Source organism: Mustela putorius, unplaced genomic scaffold, assembly GCF_011764305.1.
Source record: "Mustela putorius furo isolate JIRA1106 unplaced genomic scaffold, ASM1176430v1.1 tig00003942_pilon_pilon_pilon, whole genome shotgun sequence".
NCBI classification, from domain to species: Eukaryota; Metazoa; Chordata; class Mammalia; order Carnivora; family Mustelidae; genus Mustela; species Mustela putorius.
Window position 1 is genome coordinate 17,814,972 of NW_025422087.1, and position 19,706 is coordinate 17,834,677.

Genomic DNA, 19,706 nt, shown 5'->3' on the forward strand with positions numbered 1-19,706 from the left:
CTTGGTGATCTCAAAAGCAACTCCACCTGAAGTTCAAGTCTGTAGCATTAAGGGCCTTTGCACAAGTTCCTGGAGCTAACTCAGTCTTTAGAACCTGGCTTTTATAGAAGCTTCTGAAAAAAAGCTTTCCCTAATCTCCAAGGTGATAAGGTTAACTCTCTCCAAACTGTTTCCACAGAAAGAACAAATGTCCATTATCACAGCACTTTCATATCATGATAGTGGCTTCTGTATAAAGTTTATTAATTTCATGTCATTTTATTCATCTATTGCTATCCATCCATTTATCATTAGGGCAGATATTATGTGCCAGGTATTCTGCTAGGTACTGGAGTTCTGAAGATGAGTAAGATATGATGTCTGATCTTGAGATTATGGAGTAGGGGGGAAACAGACTTTGAAATAGAAAACTACTATATTATTATGAGAAAGACAGAGTTCACAGGGGCAACTGAGGAAGCAAGAAGGAAGTGATCCTGTATCTGGAAGAGATAAGAAAGCCTTCATACATAAGACCACAAATGAAACATGAAAAAGTAACAGTTGAAATTTCTCATAAGAACAGACAGAAGATATTTTAGACAAAGGGACATGGTTATGCAAATGCTTTAAGTTTGAAGGGAAAACAGTGTTTGGGGTGATGATAAATTATGAGTCAATTTGTATATTAGCTGAAGATTAGAATAATAGGTTGAAGTAAAAATGTAAACTATTTTCTCATACCAGAGTTAGGATTTTATTTATGGATAGCAAGGAGTCAATGGCAAGGAAAAGACAGAATTCCTTTTTTCCTAATAGTGTTGTATTCCCTCAGTGATGTTTCATTCCCCTCCCACATTCCCCACGCCACTTAGTCACTGTCTTTAATCGTATGCCTTAATAAAACTCTTAAATCCACATCTATTGAGTTAAGCAAGTAAAATTACAAAAAGGAAAAAAAAAGTTTGTATGCCAGTAGGTGGGAGACAATTTCTGTATCCTCAAGCATACTTCAAAAGTTTAGATTTTTTAAGTAGGCTCCAAGCCCAACATGGGGTTTGAACCCACAACCCCGCGAACAAGAGTTCTACACTCTACTGACTGAGCCAGGCAAGTACCCCAAAACTGTTTTTCATAAGCAAATATACTGAAACACTTTTATGGTGATGATAATTTTTTTTTGAGAGACAGCGTGAGCAGTCGGGGGTTGGGGATGGGGGGCAGAGGGAGATGGAGAATCTCCAGCAGACTCCCTGCTGAGCACAGAGCCCAACATGGGGCTCGATTTCATGACCCTGAGTTCATGACCTAAGCTGAAACCCAGAATCAGACGCTTAACCAACTGAGCTACCTAAGTGCCCCAATATACTGAAATGCTAAAATAAACATGTTTGTCATATGTGAGGTTAACTTTAACATTTTTAAAAGGAAACTGAATACAGAAAAAAAAGTACTGATTATTTAATAACCCACCTAAAGGGACCACTTCTAATCGTCTCTCAGTATAATGTACTCTACACATTGCTATAAAAATATGATCACATGGTAATTTCATCTCCCTGGACAGTGGACTTTAGGAACTTACTAATGCCTACATAAGAAAGTCCACATTTCTTTTTTCAGTATGGCATTCAAGACTATGTCATCTGGAACCTCTCTCATTTCCCAACAGAGTTTCTACCCCACTTCTTAGTTAGACTACTCTATTAGAAGTTTCTGAAATTATAGTTTCTCTCATCTATACCTTTGTTCACACTGCTCTCCAGCCTGAAGGCAGTGTAGCTAAAAGAATGTGGGTTTTGGAGCCAGGCAGAGCTGAATTCAAACTCTAACTCTACCTCTACTATTCCTTATTTAGTTGTATCTTGAGTAAATCAGTTAATGTCTCTGAACCTTAACTTCATTTGCAAACAGAGGCCAAACATATGTATATACATTTTTATGGTGATGACTTTGAATTAAGATGGCACTTAGGATATAATGCCTGGATGTTACTAAAAAGATACTGGTTTATGGTCTTCTGTCCAGGCATGTTTTTTACCTCTGTCTTAGGCCTTCTAAAACCCTGCATGTTTTTATGAAGCCCAGCACAAGAGCCAGTATTTTCATAAAGTCTTCCACAATTCTCCCAATTAGAAGTAATTTCTCCCTACCTAGGGTCAATACTTTCCCTTTATAAATATTTATATTGGGTTATAAACCATCTAAATAGATGTCATATATTTAGGAATGAATTTTATGGGGCGCCTGGGTGGCTCAGTTGGTTAAGTGTCTGCCTTCATCTCAGATCATGATCTCAGGGTCCTGGGATGGAGCCCTACATTGGGCTCCCTGCTCAGTGGGGAGTCTGCTTCTCCTTCTATCTCTACCTCTACTCCTCCCTACTGCTTGTACTCTCTCTCTCAGTCTGTCAAATAAATAAATAAAATCTTTTTAAAAAAAGGAATGTATTTTATATATTGGGAGATGTATTAATTATTTATATATTTATATATTTTAAGATATATATTATTAAATGTATTAGATTAAATCTAATGAATTAAAATCAAGTGCAGGTTGTCCAGTTATATGCGTAAGTGTAGAAAATGCTGAAGATGATGATAGCAACATTTATTGTTTATTGCCTGGTCATTAGCCTTGAGTTTCTCACCTATCCCGATACTTTCCATATATTTTCTTATTTGGTTCCACAATATTACATGGAAGATACTATTATTCTGATATCAAAAAAAAGAAAACAGAGCCACACAAAGGTGATTAACTTGCCTAAAGCATCATTGCTAGTATTAAGTGCCAGTATGAATACAAATCTGACAACCTGACTTTAGTACTCTTAATCATAAACCTAAGGCCCTATGAAGCGATAAATGACACATGCCTCCCTGCCTCCTACATGTTTAAAAGCACAGTCTTGACAAATAAGGATCTCAAAAAATTCTGAAACATTTTTCCCCCCAAAGCAACTTTATGGTCTGTGTTATAAAACTAAGGAAGAGAAGGACTCTGAAGATTTTATTGGGAGAAAAACAAAGTTAAGACATACGATTTTTAAGACTGAGTCTTCCCTTCAAGTGATGGAACACGATTAGTGACATGGCAAATGTAAAGTACACTGAAATACTGTTCACATTTGTCTTCTAAATGAAGAGATGCAGTTGAGATAGCTAGTAAAAATTAATGAAAGTAGTCGGTCTTCAACAGTTTGTTCTATAGTCACTGAATTTTCTTCTTAAGGTGTCCACTAAGTTAAAACTGTACGTCAATTTAAATCCTTCAGACAAACATTCATATAATGAAACTGGTAAATCACTGTGTACAACACACACTATTTGCAAATACAACTCCAGAGAGGACACAAAACACAGAGGAAGATGGCTGAATTTAGTATCTTCCTTAAACATAAACGGAGAAGTATATAAAAATATAAGGTAAACTAGGTTTCAAACAAGAACAACTCACAATCTACATTATATCTGTTAATTCCTTAATAGCTCCTCCACAGAGCTTTTGTCTCTTTTTTAAATGAACTGGTACCTTTCTTCTCATTGCGAGAAAGGAGTGCTAATTGGAGTGATGACTACAGTGTCACTTCAAATACTTTAGGCTCTTTTCATATCAAGATTATAAACATAAAATTGGGACTTTTGCCTCATTTTATTTTTTTTTTCATTTTGGGGTGGGATGGAAGAGTAATGATATTTACAGTTAAAATACATCTGGATGGGGGGCCTGGGTGGCTCAGTGGGTTAAAGCCTCTGCCTTTGGCCCAGGTCATGATTCCAGGGTCTTGGGATCGAGCCCCGCATCAGGCTCTCTGCTCAGAGCGGAGCCTGCTTCCTTCTCTCTCTCTCTCTCTCTCTCTCTCTCTGCCTACTTGTGATCTCTGTCAAATAAATAAATAAATAAATAAAATCTGGAAAATTAGAATGTTTTTTCCCTTCATATATGAGTTCATGGATTCTGTATATGGCCAAATCTGACTTTGACTCAGCATCCTGTAGCCACAGAACACTTTAAATTGAATTTGCCCTTTCAGTCTTTCTGTTCATGTATGATCTAGAGTTGCTTTATGACCATCCTCTGCCTTTCCCTTGAGTTGAGATGCAAATACAATACATAGAAATTTTTAACAGTTTTTCTTCTATCAATGCTCTGTTAAGTGATACTGGTCAGTTATCTAGTTTCTTCACTCTTTATTTTCTTCAAAGTATCCCTAAACCTTCACAAACTTTCTCATAGTACCCTATAATTTAAATACAAAAAAGGAACATACTCAAAGTGCTAACATTTTGCTGCTTCATCTTACTGTGCCATAGCAGCTTTCCTGACATGCAGAATCATTCTTTTATTGAAACCACTTTAGAGAAGATCTTGTCTTTTATCAAGTTCATGTTGTTTCTGATCTCAGAGTTACATGTATTTCACTTTTGTATGGCTATGAATCATCAGGAGAACCCATCAACTTGACCAGAGTGTGTTCATTTACCTTAACACAGCCATAATCTATGCTGCACACGTGCATCACGTGAGAGCCCACACAAAGATACTCAAACATGCATCCCAAAAAGATCCTCAAAGATTTCTAAATAAACACCATTTGTAAGCCTGACAGTTTCTTTTAGTCTCTGACCTTTCTTTTAGCACTGACTTCATAAAATATATGTAAATATGTCTAAGAAAAAATGAGCACAAAACTATAATCTATCAATAAGAGGTCCTGCTCTTTAAACTGAAATGTTACAATCCTCCCCACCCCCCGCCTTCTCTGGTATAGAGAATCTAAGGCTGAGTTATTTGTCTGAATTGAGTTTGTAAGACAGACAAATCTTAGAATCTAAGATTCTCATTTTACTATCTTACAGAGACAGTAAAACCAAATGCAAAAAACCAACCTTCTATCATTATTACATAACCAATCATTGAGCACTACAGGCCAGTTACTATACAAAGGCTTTATATGAATTATTTCACTAAGTCTCCACTGGGCAGTCTTATTGAGGAAAATGTTATTTTCATCCTCAATTTACAAAAGAAACATGTTCTTAAAGAGACTTAACTTGTTCAAAGCCATATACAAAGCTATGGAATAGCAAAACTATGAATCAACATATGAAGACTGATACAATATACCAATTGCCAGCTTGTAGAATACTGATTTAATAAACCACATGCATGGCCCCAACCCAAATTTACACAATCAGAATGCAAGGAGAAAGGAGTCTTAGGTGAACATTTGATATCTATGGGAAAGCCTCAGCTCTCATATATATGGATGTTACATCTCAAATTTCATATACCTAGAGTCCTTTCTATATGTAGAATTTGGTCTTTTATGGGTCTCCCTAGAAGTATGATTTTGATTGATATCACTGGAGAAACTAAGATGGAAGAGCGTGTTCTACAGTCAGGCTGTAAGGCTGTGCCAGTACTCTATTCTTCCCTGCCAATCCCAACTCAGATCTAGGAGGTTTGGAGTTTCTTCATTACGAGGAAATCTTTTCAAGATCATTCAGTTAAATCTAAACTCTCTCTTTCCTCCCCACTGGTATCCTTCCTCAAGATGATAATGGGCACCTATGTAAGCACAAACTGTAAAGACTATTATTAAAAGAATGATATAGTCATAATTTACAATTAATAAAATAATGGGTAATTATTTTAATAAAACCTATTATATTCATCACATCATACTTCATTTTTTTTATTGGTTCAAATACCTGTTCTTATAACTAACTTATCTAATAAGAGGAAATGAATTACTCTGCTAATCAAAAGGACTCCTAGATTTGAAGGCTTATCAGATTTTTCAAATTCAAACTTTTTAAGCTTTTTAAGTAAGATTTTCTGAATGACTAGCGGAAACATCCCATATAGAAGATATTTTTATGATCATTCTAAGACAAAGTGGACCAGGTTTTTTTAATGGCAAACTGATGATGCTCTAGGTGCTGGGTATTTCCTATACCCATGACTAGATTTAAGGAAGAATAGTACTAAACAGAGAGAAGACATAAATGCATATGAAATCCAAATTTTATCTAAAGGTAAAAGGGCCTAATGTGATCATGACTATAAACACAAAATACTAGCCCACTAAATTTTACCAATGGATCTGTCTCTACATGAAAATTCACATTCATTAAAAATGATTTCATTATAAACTGCTCCTCTCACTGGGAAAATGACCATATACACGTGTACAGATAGATCTACAATTTCTTTGCAGGACTTCTTCTAAGATGTTTTACCATTTTGAAAGGTTAACAATACATCAACAACTTAAGACTTCAAAGTAGTCCAACAATCATGTCTAAGTGCCAATTTAGAAATGTAATGTGAGTAGACAGAAAAACACACACATATACACACACAGGAAGGAACTGGAAGGAGGTCTACCTCCACCAAAAACCTGCCTCCTCCAGAAATCAGTACATTATCAACTATCTTCCCTGTCTCAAGCTTATTTTTTTCTGTCAAGACCTTTTTATATTTGGTATCCAAAGGAAACTGTGTGAACATTTTGAGCATACATAAAAGAACTGTTCTCAGGAATGGATATTAAAACTATTTAACAGCAGGAGGGGGCACCAACCTAGGCATCAACCTCGTTTTAGAAAAAAAGGAACATAGCTCCGACTGTCCCTGATTTTAGCATATCCTTGACCATAAAAGTGGTTATAATTCCATTTAATCTTTAAGGACAACAGAAATATTACAGACACAAATATTTTTTCTTACAATGGGATTTAAAATTCACATTGTGAGAATCAAACTCTGAGCTTCCACAAAACCTTAAATAGCAAAGGATGTATAACTGATGGAACTGGTACAAAACACACTTGCCTTCACACTCAAATAAATCCATCTCTAATTACTATGTCAGCTCTGATCTGTAATATATGAGAATCACTCAATTCCTATATGATACATGTGATTGTAGTAGAAGCCAGCTGTCACTTACCAGATTTACTGGAGACTGTGGAGGAGAGAGTTTAAGGGGCATATATGATCTGGCAGCAAAAGGGTGAGGGCACTACATAGCTACATGGAAGATGAAATGGAAGAACTGGTAGCAAGCAGATTCAAAATGATGAATGCTTTGAAAAGGATTTAAGAACACAAGGTTAAATAAGTTAAATAAGTACTATATTTCCTGGGCTTGGCTGAAACATCCTAGAAAATAACAAAAATGGTGAGGACAACTTTGTAAACTTTGTAAACACACCTTGAGATAGATTCAATCATGAGGCAGTCTCTTCCCTTTTGAATTAGACCTCAATAATATTTATGTTGATTTTTACTCAGAGGTCATTTTGACGAAGGGTCTTGAACCTAGATTTTAGTTTCTTGTGTAAAGAAGCAGAGCACAAATAATACAAGCGAGGGGCACCTGAGTGGCTCAGTCGGCTAAGCACCTGCATTTGACTCAGGTCCAGATCCCTGCTCAGCAGGGAATCTGCTTCTCCCTCTCCCTCTGCCCCTCCACCTGCTTATGCTCTCTGCTTCTCAAATAAATAGAACCTTTAAATAATAATAATACAAGTAGTACAAAATCTTAAAATGGTTCCTCAAAATAAAGAGCAGACTAATGATTTCTAAAGAGCTTCGAAAAATAAGGCTATGATTCAATATTGTCGGATACAGTAATTGTCCAGAAGAAGAAATATATGGGAATTTCAAAGCCACAAACAAGGACAGATACCCATGCAATCAGTTATAAATAAACCCAGCTGTGGTTTGCTTACAGCACACCCTGGTGCTGTGAATTAGCAATGCTATAGCAGGTCCCTCCCCTGCTGACAGAACACACACAATGAAAAACCCAAGATTTCAAATTTAGTGCTAAGAAGTTAATACTTAGTAGCAGCTTTTTCCTGGTAAAGATCATTCCTCAAATTTGTTACAGACTTAAAAATTTGCATAAACTGTGTTTGGAAATATCACTTTCTTAATGATGAATCAATTTCTAACCAGAAACTTCATGGAAGCTACTTCTGATTAGCTTCTTCATATCTATAATATTGATTGACCTCTACTGATAACCCTGATTTAAGTCAATGACCTCTCAGAAAATAGTATTTCTATATTCAGTCCACTTGCTGGCTGTAGGTTCCTTAATCAATCAAACAATACCTATTCTTAAAACAAATCATAAGGTATCTATAACCCAATTGGAAGTAACCTTACTTGGTGTCTATTAAAAATTCCGTACACTTACTGACCAAGACAGTAAACAAAATAGCACAGAAAGCAGTACTTGGAATGCTGGTTTAAAGGTTGTATGGAGGGGAACGATCAGACTTAGCCAGCTATCCTAAGCCAGACAGAGACCTCCATGTTTATGTAGGATCACTGCAATTTGTAGACAAAAGGCATTTTTCCATTTGTCCACATAGCTGGTTCCTGCAGGTTCCATTTTTGGTGTGATTTATTATTAAGAAGCCTTCAGTTATCCTGTCTTTCCTGTAGCAACTTCCCAACTGCATTAGTTTCTCATTTAAATACCCTTCAATGCATTCAAATAAACTACAGAAAAAAATAGGATTCCGAAAGAAATAGAAAAAGAACCATAAAAAAAAAAATGCAGCATATAAAAACCAAAGTGATCTTTACTCTAGGAATAAAGGTTGCCAAGAAGATGTACAAGGGAAGGAGGACTGAGATACACACACCAAACAAATCACATATGTCCACCAACTTCCCTTTATTCCTAATGCTTTCTAAACTCTCCTCCTTTCTCATTTCCCAGCCCCAATCAGGTTAATTTTCCTTGACACAAAACAACTCAAATATGATCTCTAGACACCCATAACTTCCCTCACATATCAATACCTCCAGACCCTGGATACACCCCTGAATAAAGCTTAAGAACAATGTGCTTGCAATCACGTATCTGACAGAAAACAATTACTCCATACTGCCGATCAATACTACGGAGGGCCTCTGATCATGGAACTGTGCATTTCTAAGGGCACTATTTGCACATTTCCTCCAGAATACTCTGGCAAAACTATTTCAAAAGTTCTGTACTACTTTAAGGATACCGTGTAATACAGAAGAAATGGTAATGAATTTAAGACACGGGGACCTGGACTGTATTTTGGTTCTGTCACGGTACTGGCTTCACCTTCGTGGAAACTCAATTCCTTCAATTATAAAGCGGAAATTTCAGGTACTTCACGGAATTTTTATGAAAACTCAAACGAAACAGTAAAGTATCTAACCAAAACAGGAAGTGGCATATTATAGGCACCAAACAAGTAAGTGGCAATTATTATTATTATTTTTTAAGATTGTATTCATTTATTTGACAGAGAGAAAGAGAGATCACAAGCCGGCAGAGAGGCAGGGGGAAGCAGGCTCCCTGCTGAGCAGAGAGCCTGACTTGGGGCTTGATCCCAGGACCCTGAGATCATGACCGGAGCCAAAGGCAGAGGCTTAACCCACTGAACCACCCAGCCGCCCTGGCAATTATTCTTAATAAAATACTATAACCTAATTTTTTTTTTAAAGATTTATTTTAGAAAGAGATAGCAGCAAGGAGGGGCAGAGGATAAGGGAGAAAGAAACATAAGCAGACTCCACACTTATCACAGAGCCTGATGCTAGGCTCAATCTCATGACCCTGAGATCATGATCTGAGCCAAAACCAAGAGTTGGACATTTAACCAGCGGAACCAGCCAAGCACCACAACCTAAATTTCTTTGTAATTAAAAGGCAGTTGGTGGGCACCTGGGTGGCACAGTTGGTTAAGCGTCTGCCTTCAGCTCAAGTCCTGGGGCTGAGTTGGGAGTCCTTCTCTTTTTCCCTCTGCTCCCCCTACCCTGCAGCTTGTGCACTCTCTCTCTAATAAATCAAATCTTTAAAAAAATAAAAAAAAAGAGGGGGAGTCGCCTATGTGGTTCAGTGGGTTAAAGCCTCTGCTTTCAGCTCAGGTCATGATCCCAGGGTCCTGGGTTCGAGCCCTGCATCGGGCTAACTACTCAGCAGGGAGCCTGCCTCCCCTCCTCTCTCTGCCTGCCTCTCTGCCTACTTGTGATCTCTGTCTGTCAAATAAATAAATAAAATCTTTAAAAAAAAAAAAGAAAGAAAGAAAAAGGTGTTGTCTGAAGTATGAATGTCCTAGTATATCACAGTCACCATATTCATGATCTTATAAAATTGATTAAAAACATAAAGCAGGCTCCCTAGGTTAAGGAGATTTAAATTTTATCTTAATTGTTTCCTAGAAAACTAAGTAGAACTAACTATAACAGCTTTTGGTGTTATTTTTTGCTCTCAAAGTAGAAGCAAGAAAGATAACTGGGGCAACGCAAAATGAAGTACAATTAGAGAATATGCTTGAGTGGCAGCTGGTAAAACGCATTCTATAGGTGCATCAGTAACTGTTAAAACCCAGAAACCAAGGACAGAGGAACAAAAATGTAGGGATTGAGCTGGAAAAGGGTGAGAGGATTTAAGTAAGTGGGAGAGGGAGGAGAGGCAATACAGAAATTTTTAAATTTCGTGACTTGGAAGAAGATACAGCCAAAAGGAAATAAGGATGTTAATATGTCGAAAGTAGAATAGTAAAATCAAAGGAATGGTGTTTCATAATACATTTCTTTTGGTTGTACAGAATAAATTCCTGAGCTCAATGACTGATTTAAACTGACTTCACAGTGGGGCATCTGGGTGGCTCAGTTAGTCAAGCATCAGACTCTTGATTTTGGCTCAGATCACAATCTCAGGGCTGTGAAACCAAGTCCCGTGTAGGAGCTAAGCATGGAGTCCGCTTGAGATTCTCTTCTTCTCTCTCTCCCTCTCTACTTGCCCCACACTTGACGCACGCTTTCTCTCAAACAGATAAGTAAAATCTTTAAACAAATCTCACTGCTTTTTGTGGCCATTTAGAGTCTTTGAAATTTAGTTAGATGAAGTATGTTAATTCAGCAAATACTTATAAAACAAATATAAGAAGGAAAAAAAGCTCAACAACTGATACTTTATAGTACTTTATTACTTATAAATCCATGAGCAGTGTGTTAAAAATGAAGACTCCAGAGCTTCTGGGCTGGTGAACACATTCAAGTGACAGGAAGATGGTTTGCCCAGGACAAGAAAGCTCTATACTCCGCCACTGCCGCCAGCAGCAGCAGCAGCACCTTTCTCTGTGCATCTTTTCTATTTGGCTTTCCCTGAATTGTATTCCTTTATAATAAATTAGTAAATGTTTGGTCAAATTTGGCTGATTAAACATCAGGATATGCTACCTTTTGGGAGACACATCTTTGACTCCAGCTTTAAGATCCTGATTTACTACAAGCACTACAAGAATGTTCTAGCTTTTATTTGTGCTATTGAGGAGATCAAAGGGAAATCACAGCCTATTATCCAATGTTGCCTTTGGAGCTGGTCTTTGTGACCAAATTCCAGGGGGACTTAGAATTTTAATGTGGCTCTTGGAAGGGCTGAGACAATAATACCTAGGTTACTCCTCTGAAATGAAGAACAGGTCTGTGGTGGTCACTGCTGGAAACATTTTTTTGCCCCATCCCCAATGGATACATTACTGGATCTCTACCAATTTCCACAGGTGGGATCAACACTGGATGTGCTGGGGATGGGATCTTTGTTTCTCCCATGTAATTTTAGGCTATTTAATAAAAAGAAAGAAGAGATTTGTGCATTCCATAAAGAAATAAAACCACCACCATAGAGGTTCCTGCATCTCACCTTCTTTGAAACATTAACTTAATAAGTCTGAGGTTTAGAAACTTGCATTTTTAATACAAATCCCAGGAAATTAATAATTCTGAGGTAGATAATCAGTAAGACCATGCTTTGAAAAAACACTAGTATAGACACTGGAAACTGTCTATAAGTGTTGAATTCAGAGAAAGGAGAAGTCTGCATTTTTCTGCTATTTTTCTGTTAGTGAGAGGGAAGTGGAAAGATTTAAATAAACAAAATTACTGAGTGCCTATTTTCCTGATCCCATGCGAGGCCAAGACAAGACCAAGATGAACAGGACAAGAGTTTTTATCCTAATGAGGCTTTTGAGTTCAATAAAAATGACTATGTATGTGAAGCTTATTTTAATACTTTTACATAATCTATGTAAGTTTACTTAGTTAAAAAAGATATTATATTCGGTACTGGAATTTGAAATACCAAGTGGCTCACGGGATTTCATAGACAATTTAACTTCACAAATGGAAATTCAAAATAAATACAATAAAAAGGGAAACTGAGAGCTATGTTGTTACCTATACTAGTGTTGTTTACATGTACTAGTAAGTAAATGTCCTATTCTCTTTTCTTTCATCCTCCCATTTCAGTATTTTAAACTAGTCCATAACAAAGGAAACTACACAACATCAGCACAACTTCACAGAATGGAGTTTTGAATGCCTCACCTCTATTTTCAAGTGACATTACATACCTGCAAAGGATTCAAGTAAGACTGAGGTAAAGAGTAAGTTAACATAATGAAAATTCAGATGTTGACTTTCACTGCAAATGGAGTCACGAGTTCTTAAACATCACACATTTTTAAATATTTATTGTTTATGAGGTGATGGGAAGAAGTAGGAGCTGTTTTTAATGGAACAACTTTGTAAGACTTGGAGTTACAGAAAAATATAATGGACCTCCTTGTGAAGAAGGAATTTCTGGTCACCAGAAGCATTCGAAAAGTTTGAAGGATACCCCATCAGAAATGTGATATAATTCATTTCTACACTGGGCAAAATGTAAGGAATCTAATGGTAGTCATCTAACCAAATAACACTACTACTTCTGTGGCTACGAAACTCAGCACTGTACTTAAAGAACTTCCCGACTATGACATTACAATATGTAACACATAGAAGTACAGAAATGGGCATCTGGACATAGCGAGCAGAAGCTCAAAGGCACAAGGGTAAACAAACAATCATGTGGTTTTTGAGAGTCTTCAAACAGTTCAGTGTTGCTGGAGTGTAAAATGTGCCTATGCAAGTGGTATGTGATAATGCTGAAGAAGTAGGTGTTAAATGTCACATAAAAAAGCTTAGATTTTATTCTGTAACCATTAGACACGAGGGAGCATTTTAAACATGGGACTATGAGGTGATGGCCGGGGGTGATGAAGGCCTGAACGAGTAGGGGTAAGTGGCAGAGTAGCAGGGGACAAAACGGAGAATGGATTCAAGATTAAAGGATAATGAGATCAGATTGTGCTTAGACACATTCCAAACTTGCTTTTACATTTCTAAGAGTCCATTCTTTAATGGTCAAAACCTTGTACTTAAATAGATTTGATTTTAAGTTTATAGAATACCAAAGAATACGGGTGCCTGGGTAACTCAGATCTCAGGGTCCTGGGATAGAGCCCCCTCCCAGGGCTCCTGCTCAGCATGGAGTCTGCTTCTTCCTCTCCCTGTGTCCCTCCCTACTCCCCCACCGCTTGTGCTCTCTCTCTCTCAAATAAATAAAATCTTAAAAAAAGAATACTGAGGAATAGGAGCATATTTAATAAAATTTTAAAAAATTAATCCAATACTTTCCATGTTGTAGTAAATCACAGCAATAGTCTATACTGTCTGAATTTCAACAGAAATCCCCCTGGTCATTAGTAGAATACCAAATTGGTTTAAATGTGTCTTCACAACTGTCAGTCACATTCTAAAAGTCTGGCAAACTTTAGAGAAACTTTCCTTATTTGAGACTCAAATTAAAATGCTCAATGGGTTAAGATGTTACATTATAACTTCTAAATACCATAAATATTTTCCTCACACTTCCAAAAAATTCTTGTCCTGGCTAAATAGGTCTTGAGACTTTCGTTAGCAAACAAATTTCAAATAGATGATTTCATTGCTACTACCAATTCGGATACTGAATTTGTGTTTTGTAATTGAGATTACTTTTGTCACTTAACTAAATGATTATCTGTGGTAATGGCAAGGGAGGGGTGGATTACAGAAGAACATACATTATACACCATATTTTGCAAAAGATAATTATCCCAAAATGTAATAAGAAATCAAAAACCTATTACTATTAATAGAGCTCTGAAATATACTGACAATACACAAATTTAAATACCAGGAAGTAAGTCTAAGATAATTAAAAATGATTATTAAAAACCCCTTCTACCTACAGAAGTAATACAAGTACTAAAAACTAGAAAGTACAGCTTGGAGATAGAGAAAGCTGGAAAGAGCAACGCCCCTAAGATAACAAGAAAAAAAAAAAGCTGAACAACTGCTAACTAAGGACATTTCTTGGACCTGTTAAAGAACTGTTTAGGGAAAAAAATCTAAAAACCAGAAGAAACTGGTACCTGCAGGAAGAGAATGCTACAGTATTTGCTTACCTGAACCAGAAACAGCTGGATAAACCAGCAGGAATTTTAAGTTCCTGTTTAACAAAATACCACAAGGTGCCTAGCATGATGTGTGAGGCCTCTGTGACTATAAACATTGGGGGTGGGAGACTAGCATGCTTTTCTAGACTTTTCTTCCATGATCCCCACCTGGGAAGAATGGAGAGAATCCTCAGAAAATGTCTCATGTGTTATTGGCTGGAGGAAAGGAACAGCAACCATTTCCTAAAACCATGCAGATACACACCTACTATGTCCCTATACAGAACAAAAGGATTAGTCTGTAGAGGAAAGGGGGGGGAGGGACTTATAGTCTGAGGAGAAACTGCAGTTGAGGGAGAACAGGAAATAAAATGTTTTGCTCTTAGGAGAAGGGCAGGAACATATGCTAGATCCAGCATTTCATTTGGAAGATGGGCAGAAAGGTGAACTAACTCCACACCCTCAAGACCTAGGTTCACAGGACCAAACTTGGAATGAGGATTATTCAAAATTTAAAAGAACATCCCTCCTCTCATAACTACCCCCACCACATAAACAAGGAATATAGCAAAGATTGCTACAAGAGACAGATTTGTTCTGGGAAGCAGTGCAAAGAGCAGATCGAAAATCCAGCAGAGAACACACTGAGAAAACTTCTGGCAAAGCAGCCAAGACTCTAAACATAAAGTATTACTAGATATGGTCCAATGAGGGTAATCATAGCAAGAACAAACTTTGAAACAACTTAAATCATGACTATGTTAACACAACTCCCACAATGAAAGTGTGGCAGAACGAAAAGTGTACACAGCATACCCATAAGTATTCACAGCATACAAAACATTTCCTTCAGTATCTACTGTCCCATACAATATGTACGGCTTTTAACCAAAAATCACAAGGCATTCAGGGAAAAATAATCTGAGGAGACAATCATTAAACTAGACTCAGGCATGACACAGATGTTGGGACTATCTGTAAATCAAACCAGATCAATACTTACATTAAAAGTAAATAATTTAAACACCCAACCAAAAAGTAGAGATTTTAAGACTGAGTAACTGAAGAACATTTACATGCCATCTACACCTTACCTTCGGACATAAATAAACAAACTGAAAGGCACTAAGATGACATACCAAAGAAGCTGTAACTGAAAGAAAACTAGAATTGCTGTATTAGAATATGACAATAGACAAAAAGGAAAATTTCATAATGATGAGTTTATACACATCACAGAGCTGTAATAATTATATAAAGAACACAAAACAAAACTACATAAATCAAAATCTGATGGAATTGAAAAGAGAAATAGAAAACTGAACAATTTATACCTGGAGATTTAAAAATTCCCACTCTTTACAGCTGACAGAACAACTAGACAGAAAATTAGCAAGATTATACAAAAATTACAAAACCTTATCGATTAAGTTGACCTAATTAACATTTATAGAACAGTCTACCGAACAAAAGCAGAATACAGATTCTTCTCAAATGCATGTGGAACATATATGAAACCATGAAAGTAATTTTAAACCCCAAAAGTAGAAGCCATATATTCCTTAGACTACAACAAAATTAAACTAGAAACCAAACTTGGATATTAAACAACACATTCCAAGTAACTCAAAGGCCAAACAGAAAATATCAAGGGAAATTTTAAAATATTGTGATCTGGATGAAAATTAAAAATTAAAGGAGCAGTTTAAGTATTAAGTACATGTTCCTTTTGGATTATTTTTTCAGAAGTGGTAGAAACAGGTGGTAAATAGGCAGGGGAAAGCATTAAAAAAAAAAAAATGTTGTCATAGACCCTTCATCCATTAACATTTTATTTCAAATGCGAGGCTAATGACCACTAAAAACTTCCTCTGAAGAGCTGCTGTTGATTTTTTCTCTAGACGGCACAACAAAGTTAGAGTGAATAGCAATTACCTATTACTTTTTTTACTGACATGTTGATGCTCCAGAATATTTCAAAAACACTTTCAAATGGAGAAAGAATGGAAGAGGAATAAAGTTAAGTGGTAAGACATTATGTGCTTTGGCAATGGTGAGTACTATTACTTTTAATGAATGGATTTGTATGGTTCTTGAAAAAATTATATGAGGTTATGATCCCAGAGCCCCAGAATCAAGTTCTGCATCAGGCTCCCTGCTCACAAGGAAGTCTGCCTCTCCCTCTGACCTTCTTTCCTCTAGTGCTCTCTCTCTCTCATATAAATAAATAAAATACATATATTACTTATATGTATATGCATGCATGTTTGGAGAAAAAAAAAACATTTCTACTTCCCTAAAAATGTGAGTTTAAATGTCAGTTATTTCACAAAATATAATGACTGCTCAAGATAAAACTTCAACATAATATATATATATTTTGAACAATGATAAAGTGGGTAAAAAGAACTAGCAGGTCAGATTAATTCAACCTCTTATTTCCAGGACTTCAAATCTAAAGTATAATCAATTCACTCAATTAAACTTGCCATCCACAATATTTAAAAAGAAAACAAACATAAAACTTTCCCCTATAATTCCCCATCAGGTGGAATAATCTATTCAAAACATACCTTTGACAAGAAAAATCTAGGGGTCCCAGGTCAGAACTGAAATATACTCACACAAATAAGAAAAATTCATCTTAATATTATCTGGGATACTACATCTGAATCACTTCAGAATATATGAAGAAAACACTAAATACTAAAAGACTATTATGCTGGTCCTTACCTTAGAGTCTAAACAATAAACATGACTTTCAAATTTTAAAAGGGTAAAGATCTAAAGAAAAAAAAAATTTTTTTAAAGATTTTATTTATTTATATGAGAGAGAGAGAGCACTAGAGGAAAGAAGGTCAGAGGGAGAGGCAGACTTCCTTGTGAGCAGGGAGCCTGATGCAGAACTTGATTCTGGGGCTCTGGGATCATAACCTCAGCCAAAGGCAGTTAGTTACTTAGCCAACTGAGCCACCCAGATGCCCCTAAAATTTTTATATATAGCCTTCACTATGAGATAAAAAATTATGTAAACAAAATTGATCCAGTAATTCCACTACTGTTTACCCAAAGAAAACAAAAACATTTATTCAGAAAGATGAGTACACTGCTGTGTTTTTACTGCAGCATTCTTTATAATAGTCAAGGTATGAAAGGAACCCAAGTATCCATCAATAGATGAATGGGTAAAGAAGATGTAGTAAATTATCAAAGAGTAAAATGAAATTATGTTTTTGTACCATTTTGAGAAGGATGGAAACTAAACCTTGCACACTAAAAAATCAACAAAAAGAATCTTATTGAAAGTTAACATAACTACTCATACAAAATGAATAGCTACTCTATTTTCTAAACAACTGACTAAGTTTCCCAATTAAGAATTTTCTCTTTTCAGGATTAATACATCAAAACACCCAGGTGATAATGCAGAACAACTGGTAAGATAATTATTTACACTACAGTAAATTTTTCATTTAAAAAAACAGAAATATAGAAGATTATAATTTTTAAGAAAATTTATAATCAAATAGTTCAACATCCTTTTTTGTTATTTTTTACCCATATAACATGAAAATTCTATTTCACATTCCTTTTTTATAGTTCCTATAAATACTTTCAGGACCTATCACCAGGCATACTGATTACCAACAAACTGTTAAAGTAAACACATTATGGATGCAGTCTTTTTATTTCAAATTAGGAATATTTTACTCTAAATAATTCTTCCTATAAAGCTCATGTTAAAAGTAAAACATGGGAAAAAAAGTAAAACATGTTTTTTATTTATTCAAAGTCTTATTAATAACACTTGGCATACACCATAAAACATACCTTCACTAAGCTGGCTGACATACATAAGCCCAATCGAAACTTCTTTTAATAAACAGATTTAATTCCTAGATGGGAAAAAGGTGGGTCTTTTTTTTTGTTTGTTTTCTGGTTTAATAATGTTGTTTTATTTATTTATTTGATCATTATATTAGCCATCACAGTACATCCTTCGTTTTTGATGTAGTGTTCCATGATTCACTGTTTGCATCTAATACCCATTGCTCCATGCAATATGTGTCCTCCTTAATACCCATCACTGGGCTAACCCATCCCCCTAACTCCCTTCCCCCTGAAATCCCCAGTTTGTTTCCTGGAGTCCATAGTCTCTTATGGTTCTCATGGTTCTTCTCTTACCCCTTGATTAGGAAAAAGGTGTTTTTGTAATCTTATTGAGCTGTTTTTCTCTTTACCTTTGAGATTATATGCAGATTATTAGCAATTTAATGGAGTTATTTTTTCTTTTTTCATGTGTATTTTGTTAAAATAGAAAATGAGGATTTTTTTTTAAGATTTTATTTATTTGACAGAGGCACAGGGAGAGAGGGAACACAAGCAGGGGGAGTAGGAGAGGGAGAAGCAGGCTTCCCGCTGAGCAGGGAGCCCAACGGAGGGGCTCAAACCCAGGACCCTGGGATCATGAACTGAGTGGCAGACAGATGCTTAAATGACTAAACCACCCAGGTGCCCCAAAATGATATTTTTAAAAAGAATTTTTAAACTGAAGTATAGTTAACATAGTGTTCTATTAGTTTCTAATAGTTCTAATGTATAATATAATGACTCAACAATTCTACACATCACTTAGTGCTCATCACATAGTCTTAATCCTCTTTATTTCACCTATCTCCCTACCCACTTCAACTGTGACAACTACCAGTTGGTTCTCTGTATGTAAGAGTCTGTTTTTCTGCCAAACTATGGAAAGAGCCTAGATATCATCAAACAGATGATATGAATGGATAAAGAAGATGTGGTATATATAAACAAGGGAATCATCAGATGTGGTATATATAAACAAGGGAATCATTTTTTTGATGCAGCCATCAAAAAACTCTGCAAAGATGTGGATGGGACTAGAGGGTATTAGGCTAAGCAAAATAAGTCAATCAGAGAAAACACAGAGGAAGGGAGGGAAAAATGAAACAAGATGAAACTAGAGAGGGAAACTAACCATGTGAGACTCTCAATCTCAATCTCAGGAAACAAACTGAGGGTTGCTGGAGGGGCTGATGGACACTGGGGAGGGTATGTGCTATGGTGAGCGCTGTTAATTGTGTAAGATTGATGCATCACAGACCTATACCGCTGAAACAAATAATACATTATATGTTAATTTTTAAAAAAGAGTCTGTTTTTCTGTTTCTCTTTTGTTCTTCGCTTGTTTTGTTCCTTTAATTCTACAAGTGGAATCATGGTACTTGTCTTTTTGACTTATTCCACCTAGCATTATACCGTAATCTATGTTGCTGCAAATGGCAAGATCTTGTTCTCTTTTATGGCTGAGTAGTATTTCAGTGTGTGTGTGTGTGAGTGTGTGTGTGTGTGTGTGTGTGTTTACCCATT

At 36.1% G+C, this 19,706-nt stretch overlaps 1 protein-coding gene and 1 non-coding gene across 3 annotated transcripts in view; both read right to left on the reverse strand.

Moving 5' to 3' along the window:
* The window catches only part of COP1 (COP1 E3 ubiquitin ligase), a 247,250-nt gene that overhangs the window by 14,522 nt on the left and 213,022 nt on the right, over nt 1-19,706 (reverse strand). The window lies entirely within an intron of this gene.
* Nucleotides 8,256-8,396, reverse strand: LOC123389086. The gene has a single exon (XR_006603617.1).